Source organism: Pinus tabuliformis, chromosome 8, assembly GCF_031772625.1.
Source record: "Pinus tabuliformis cultivar Carrire ecotype Pingquan chromosome 8, CPIR1, whole genome shotgun sequence".
NCBI classification, from domain to species: Eukaryota; Viridiplantae; Streptophyta; class Pinopsida; order Pinales; family Pinaceae; genus Pinus; species Pinus tabuliformis.
Window position 1 is genome coordinate 773,011,169 of NC_142294.1, and position 8,936 is coordinate 773,020,104.

Below are 8,936 nucleotides of genomic sequence, written 5' to 3' on the forward strand. Positions count from 1 at the left end.
ATAATGTAAGTGTCCTAAGTCTGTCATTTCAAATTCATTTTTAATGCTGGATTTTACATGGTTTATAAGTTTTGGATCACTATCACTAAGGATAAGATCATCAACATAAAGAACAAGAATGGTAAGAGACTTACCCACTTTCTTGGTGTAGACAATATTGTGAGAATGACACCTAGAAAAGCCAGTATCTAAAAGAAAACTATCCATTTTGGCAAACCAGGGCCGAGGGGCCTGCTTGAGACCATAAAGGGATTTCTTAAGCTAACATACAAGGCTAGAGTCTATTTGTATAAATCCAAGATTTTGTTCCATATATATTTATTCACGCAATTCCTCATGCAAGAAGGATAATTTAACATCCATCTGATGGACTTCCCATTTGAAAGATGGAGCAAGGGAAATAACAAGGCAGATAGAGTTCATTTTGGCCACAGGGGAGAAGGTTTCAGTATATTCAATGCCTTCAACTTGTGAAAAACCCTTAGCAACAAGAAAAGCTTTATGTTAATCAACCTTTCCATCTAGTCCAAACTTGGTTCTGTGAACCCATTTGCATCTAAGAAGTTTTCATCCCTTTGGAAGAGGAAGAAGTACCATCTATCATTTACCAATAATGAACAATAGTCTTCATTCATAGCTACATCCAAATCTTGATGGCCTAAACCTTCTACAAAGGTGTTAGGATCATAATTTGTTGAAGCTAGAGCTAGTAAAGAAGAGGCTCTATCAAACTGAGAATGTGTGTGACACTCATTTGTAGGATAACTTGCAAGAGCACCTACTATATCCCGAGTAGCGCAGACCCATTTTGGAAGTTAAGGAGATGAAGGACGATCCTGAGAATGTGGGGGACGATTGTCATCCTTGTAGGCATCATCTGAAGAAGAAATATTTTCTCAAGTAGAAGGGATAGGGAGCGGTGGCACATTCGGTGAACTAGGCTCGTAGGCTGATATATTTTTAGCAAAGTTTACATCCCTTCTAATGATAACATTTTTGGATTTAGGATGAAGAAGTCTATATCCTTTGACATCTTCATAATATCTAACAAAAATACATTTTTCACTCTTAGGTTCTAAGGATTTATGTTTCTCATCTAAAATATAGGCCCATGCTTCACTTCCAAAAACACAAAGTGACTTACATCCAGTTTAATTGAGTTCCATTATTCTTCTGGAGTGATATCCTTTAAAACCTTGGTAGGAGTGTGATTTACTATGTAATTTTCACATTTAATTGCTTTTGCCCAAAAATTAACGCTAAGTCCTTTAGATTGAAGCATACAATTAGCCATTTCCTTTAAGGTGTGATTCTTCTTTTCAGCTACACTATTTTTTTCTGGAGTATATGGAGCAATATGTTGCCTTTGAATTCCATTCTCAGTGCAAAATTTTATGAATTTGTTGTTAACATATTCTCCATCATTATCAAATCTTAGCTTAAGAATTTGATGCCCATATAGTTTCTCAACAAAGTCCTTAAAGGCTAAGAACATGTTAAAACTTCACTCTTGATTTTTAAGAAGTATACCCAAGTGCGTCTAGAGAAATCACCAATGAAAGTTAAGAAATACTTGTATCGATAGAATGAAACAACTAGAAGTGGACCACATAAATCGCTATGCACAAGCTATCAAGGGGCTAAAGCATGCCAAGAGGCATGTTTTTTAAAACTATCCCAATGATGTTTTCCAAGTACACATCCATAACAAACACCATCTCTGCAAGATACCATAGGAAGACCTGTCACCATATTTTCTTTACATAGATTTTGAAGGGAGCGATAGTTTAAGTGACCAAATCTCTCATGCCAATGTTTTCTCACTTCATCATTATGAACAAAAAATACTGAGGGAAGATTTGATGAACCAAATTTGTTAAACTTATACAACCTTGTAGAATCATCAGCAATTCCAGTAGCTAAAATATGTCTAAGATCTCTAAGGTCCTTAGTTACAACATCATGAGGATAAAATTGGTTTTTCCTTCACCTAAATAAGTTATCTAATATATAGATAGAAGGTTGTAGGATAAGATAGGAACACATAATACAACATTAAATTGACCATTTTCGAGATTAATAGTTCCAATCCCTACAACACTAAGAGAATAATCATTTAAAGAAGAAAACATGGCTTTGTTTTTGTCTGTGTGATAAGAAGATCCATAATCAATGAGCCAGTGATGAGAATGAGAAGAAGAGGATACATTTAGTGCATAATCAGACTGAGATGTTTGACAACCACATGCAAAAAGTTTTATTCCTGAAGATGAAGTTGAATTTGAAGAGTGCTCCAAATGGATGTTATGCTTCTTCATTGTTGCTTCCAAGGCATCGATCTTCTTAAAGGATTTGGATTCAAAGTGGCCATATCGATTACAAAAGTTGAAATACATATCAATATATTTACCTTTATTTTTATTTACCTTATCATTTTGTTGAATTTATTTTTCATTTTAAGATTGAAAGTGCTTAGGACCCTTGGTTGGTTTAGGAAAATTCTTTTTAGGATGTTGCTTCTTAGGATTCTTCGAAATTGGTTGATGTTGGGAAGCTAAGGATTTCTTAGAAGAGTTTCTAAGATTAAGAAGACTAAGATGTAAGAGTTTTTTTTGTTCTCTTATTAAAGAATCACAAAAGGCATCAAAAGAGGGGGACTTCTAGGATTGTCCTTGATAAATAAAGGATTCCCCAGTAGAATGGAGGGTGGGAAAAAACATAGAGTAAGCTGGTCCTAACTTTGTAAGAATTGAATAGATAAGGCTACCATGTCCTTTCTTAACTTTAAGACCTTCCAAGAGAAGTCTAAGGGTCTTGAACTTGGACAAAACATATTCAATGGAAGAAAAATTATTGGGGTCCAACATAAGCAACCAATTTTCGAGTTGATGGGCTATAAGTTCATTTTTAATTCCAAAAACTTTATTGAGTTGTTTCATTGCTTCATCAGGGGTATCAAGTTCTGCGATATCGAATCTAAGGTCTGGAGAAATAGACATCCCTATCAACCCATGTACTTGATCTTGGCTATTTTCCCATTTGACTTCCTTATCTTCATCTTTAGGTTTAAATTATTGGCCCAAGGCTATTCTATAAAGACCCTACTTCTATGTAAATCCACAATGTAAGATAACCATTGGAAGTAGTTGGTGTTGTCAAGAATAACTTGCCATGGACTTTCCATTTTAACAAAAACTAAAGTTGTAAATGCTGAAACTAAATGTTCCAATATAAAGATCTTGAAAATTTAGGCCAATTACAAAAACCGGCTCTCAAAACGACCTCGGGATGAAGAAGTTATGGCTTTTTGAAGAAACATTGTTGAAGATGTCGACATAGTACGTGAATGTGTGGAAGTGAATGGTAGTGTTATATTTAAAAAAAATCTCCCCCCTCTTCCAAACTTAATCTAATTAGCTCACTTCAAAAAAATTATTATGTGACCCACTTTTATAAATAAGTAAAAGTCACTTTTACAATGGTACTTTATGAGCTACCCACTAAATTGTAACTTAAATTAAAGATAAAGAGACTTTAGGATTATAAGTGACTCACTTTTTATAATGGGTGAGAAAACTTTTACATAAAGTAACTTTAAAACATGAGTTACATGTGATTTTTGAAAAAGTAACTCAACAAAAAGAAAGACTTGAACCCAAAATCTCTATTCTCATAAAGTAACTTTAGATGAAGTTAGATAGTTTAAAAGGTTAGTGATTTTTGGAAAAGAGGAAGGGGGATTTTTTTATTTTTATTTTTGAAGTCACTAAAGCTTTAGAGTGCATGCTTACTTGAAAAATCCCTTTTTTTCTTACAAAACAGAAAACCACACAACCCAACATGGACATGCAAAAAAACTAAACCTTATGGCTTGAAGTTAGCTTTTGCTGGATACTAAATATTTTCCTCAATGTTTGTGATTTCTGATATCACACTAAAGCGCAACAGAAAAGAGCATACGCATGAGAAAAATCCTTCCTTTTTGTTTTTGATTTGCCAAAATCACGCAGGTTCATAGGGCAAAGAGCATACGCAAAAATGAAAGGTATAGATTTGGTAATAAAAAAATAGAGAGATGAATAAACCATAATAAACATAGAGATAAATAAATAAAATTGCAAATAAAGACTCTATACCTCCAGATCTTAAAAATGACATAGCTAGGGATAGCAGAAACAATTTTGCATGAAAAGAAAGGGGTTCCTCACTAGAACAGATGCCCCTAACACAATACAATAGTCATCTTGGCCTGAAAGGAGCTAGAAATAATAGATCTAGGAAACGACAGTCAAATGTAGTTGTACTAGCTTCAGATTTGGATCACCAATGGATGCGACCCTCAAATAGATCTCATATGATGTAAGAATTTATAGGGTAAGTTCCCTAGATAGAAAACCAAAGGAAATCGCTAACAAACAGATCATAGATCATTACACCAGTATTATTGACATAGTTAAAACCTTCAGAGAGGGAAACAATCCTTGGCATGAGCCAACACGACCACTTCAGGAAATTTATTAATGTAAAAGAAAGAAATTATACATAATCTTTTTTCATGAACGGTCACACTACAAATGACCCTCCATGCTCTTTAAATAGAGATCATCGACCAATTGGGTGTTAAGCCAGAGATCAAGTGTCATTAATACTGAGGAGAGAATGAACTGTTGGATTGCCTCATGTTTAGAACATATTGTGACTGTCGGATTGTAGGTTGCAAAAGTACATAGTAAAGAAACACACTTTACCTATGTGTCGGAATATCCTAACACCTTTTCTTTATTCTTTTGCATGAAAAAGTATATATCAAATCCTAACCTTGATTAGCCATGATCAAATATTACTTTGGGCCTTAGTTTAGTCAAAGAACATTTTTTTTTTTCAAAATGGGCTTTTATATGTGGATTTTTCCCATCTAAAAATAAGGATTATGTATCTTGCAAGAAATTTGTTTTGAAGAGTTATACAACATTGTTATGTTACTTAGATGTGGTTTGTTAAGAATTTTTTCTAATTTGAGTGATATATATCTTTGTACCTCTGATTCTTAAGTAGATATCATGTTGTATGAGGCTTTTATTTTATAGTTTAACAAGTATATGTGAATTTGTGAATATATATGTTAAAAAAAATTATATTTTTGTTTTGAGGTACATATATTTGTGTTTATGATATAGTTTTATTTTAAACAAATGGTATATATATATATATATATATATATATATATATAATTCATGATTTCTTGGAAATGATGTTTAGAGCTAGAGGATTGTGTACTACTTGTTCCTGTTGCTAGTCAATAGAAGCCAAAAAGTGTTTGGGATGATGAAGATGTTAAATATGAAGAAGTAAAAGACCTTTGGGAGTATGAATATAAGCCTGCCCCAGAAGGATGTCTCATAACTCTCTTGTGGCATGAATTTTACATGTTGGTAGATGTTGGTAGATTAATACTCTCACTCTATTATGAGATAAGTGGCTTTGACAAATAAACCTATTCAGTAGGTTACTTTTCATCTTGGGAATTATTATGAATAAAATTAGCTACTAGTACAATAGATATAGCTCATAATTTCAGAAAATTTGAGATAAGAATAAGAAAATGTATATTTTCACAAGCAGTTGAGAGTGTTCTTGAAATTCATGACCAAACCCCCTTCCATCATAGGATATCTTAATTCTTCCTATCAAAATGGAGTTGATGGATTCTCTTGACTTATTGAGGAGTGCTTGGCTATACAATATGTATGCCATCAATGGGTTTTAGGCCATTGGTATGTGTTTTTTGTGTTGGGTGTACCTTTGTCGGATTGGGGTCGTTTGTCTCTTTTGTGGCATTTGGGTTAGCAATCACAAAAGGTAGTATAGAAAGAATAGTAACCTCACAACCTATCAATTGAATTACAAAACTAACATCGAGGCTATAATAAACTTCACAATAAAAATAGATGTTAGTTGGTTTGCATAGAAGATTTTATAAGTCATGGAGTAATAGGGATGACATCCATGTCAGGAGGATGGTAGTCCTTATCTTTAGGGTTGGTATCCAACCTTCCACAGTTTTCTTAGGGTTTGTGATGATGGATTCCCTCTGATAATTTCCTTTCTTAGGATCTAGAGGATTTCCAACCTATAAAATATTGAGTGCTACCATCATGATATTTTTATTTTGTTGAACAAGTAGAGGAGGATAACTATTGTGCTTCTTTGCAATTTTTGGTAAAATTTTACCTGAGATTACTTTCAGATATATGGGACTGGGAAAAGTAAGCTCGGGATTAAGAAAGAAATTTCCTTCTCATGGTATCAGTCAAATCACCCGAAAACTTAAGTAGCTAGCTTAGTGTAGGATCTCCATTTTCACCTTCCAATATGTAAACTGCAAGTGTAAGTTTTCACAAGTACTGACACTATTATACCAGGTAAGCCTTCTATTCAACTATATTTCTTTGAAAAAACATGTGTTTACTTGCTTCCATATGAAGATGAGAACGGATATTCTAATTAATTGTCACCAAGTTGACTTAGGAAATTAATAAAACTATAATGGTTGTGGAATAATTTCATTATTTTGCATAAATAAGACACTTGGGTTAGGCTACACCTATGTATTGGATCTTGTGACCCAAATCTAGGTCACACAGGGACAAACACTAGGTAAATAAATCCATCACGAGCTCATTGAAAGGCTTCAATATTGCCTCGAAGTTTGAATAGCCATGATTATGATTGGATTTGAGCCTCCAAATGTTGTCAAGTTTAATATCCAAGATATGATTAGAAAAGAGCCGTCTATAGTCCCGTTGATGACCTTTTATTTCTTAAAAGCTTTGTAATGTATCCAAAGCCATTCACCCCCATCCTTTGGGTAGGCAACATAATTTCCAACCAACTCTATGAAAATATTTACTTCCTTTCAAATTGACCCATAAGAGTCTCTAGCCATTGCTACACATTTAGAGAAGAGGAAACAATGAGGATAATAGTATAAATGGGTCACATCTAACACTTGATTTCATACTTGGAATTAGGTATCCAGGGAAAATTAGATTTGTGATCCATTTTTCAATTTTCTTCTCAATTCTTCGAATGATAACAAGCTATATTTCTTTGGTGGAGTTGTGAAAAGAAAAAACAATGTAAACTTTGAAACCGGAAGTGACACTATTACCCATTTCGTGGAGATAGCAAAAAATTGACCCGATTTTGAAAAGGGCGATGCAGAATACACATATTTTTTTAGAACATAGTTTTTAGCACGTTAAATAACCGATACGATTACCCATTTCATAGAGGTAGTAAAAACATGACCCAAATTTGAAAAGTGGTGATGCAGAATACAATAATTATTTCTTGGAGCATATTTTTGACAATTTAAATATTCTTATGTATCAAATATAAATATTCTTTTTTAAATGTTGGTGATTTTTATGCTGAATTTTGAAACGTGTTGATGCAACGCGTTATACATCATATCTTCTTTTAAAGGACATATTTTTCACACTTTAAAATTTATTATGTCCATTTTTTTTAAATTATGATTACTTCAAGAAAGTCATAAAAATATATATAAAATAAGACAAAAAAAAATGTTAATAAAAAAAAATTATCTCATAAACTATAAAAGAATTTGGAAAAGAAAACATAATTTAAAATATATATATATATATATATATATATATATATATATATATATATATATATATATTAAGTAAGTAAAAATAGAAAAATTAAAAAAACATTAACGAAAACAAGAAGAAGAAGAAAAAAAAGGAAAGCAAACTATGTTAAAAAAAAATAGAAAATTAACAAAAAAAAAACTAGTAAAATTAACATTAAAAACATTTAAAAAAGAACTAAAAAAACAAAAATACAATGAAATTTACAAAAAAAACCATAAAAATATAGAAATTTTAGAAATATATGTTAAAAAAAAAAAATTAAAAACATGTATTTAAAACTAAAAATAAAAAATTTCAAGATCATTTATTTTCTATTTAAAAAATAAAAAACAAAATTCATTAAACACAAACAAAAAATCAAAAAAAATTTAAATTTTTTTAAACCTACCTTTTTCATTTAAAAACCCAAAAAAAATTATAAAAAAATATAAAAAAAATTTATAGAAATTTGATAAACAAATTTGGTATCGATAAACAAATTTGTTTTTTTTATTATTTAAAAAAAAACAATTATTAAATTTTTATTTTTTTAACAACGTTTTTTGTTTTTTATTTTATTATTTAAAAAAAAACAATTATTAAAAAAAATTATTTTTATTTCAAACAACATTTTTTTTTTTATTTAAAATGAAATTTTTTAAAGTTTTTTTATTTAAAAAAAAAATTGTTAAAAAAATGGATTTTTTTGGGCCCTTCGGGCCGCCCGCGTTGGCGCGGCCCTGGGCGGAGGGCCTACACGTCCGGGCGGCCCGCAGTGGCATGGCCCCCGGCGGAGGGCCTACACGGAGGGCAGAGGAGTGATTCTGGCAGGCCTCTGCCCGAGGCCACACCACCGCGGGCTGCCCTCCAGGCAGCCCACGGTGGCATGGCACCGAGCAGAGGCCTACGTGCAGGACCTCCGCTAGGGTCGCGCCACTGCGAGCAGCCCGGAGGGCCTAAATTTTTTTGTTTTAATAATTTTTTTTTAAATAAAAAATATTTAAAAATTTTGATTTTAAATAAAAAAAAATGTTTAAAAAAATAAAAAATTAATTATTGTTTTTTTTTAAATAATAAAAAAAACAATGTTGTTTAAAAAAAAAGTTAACAATTGTTTCTTTTTAAATAATAAAAAAAACGAATTTGTTTATCAATTAATTAAAAAATTTTAATATATACTTTTCTAAATAAAAAGCGATATGTATTAAAAAAAATTAATTTCTTTTTCTTCTTTTAAATAGATAAATAAATGTTTCTTTAAAAATTTTAAATTTT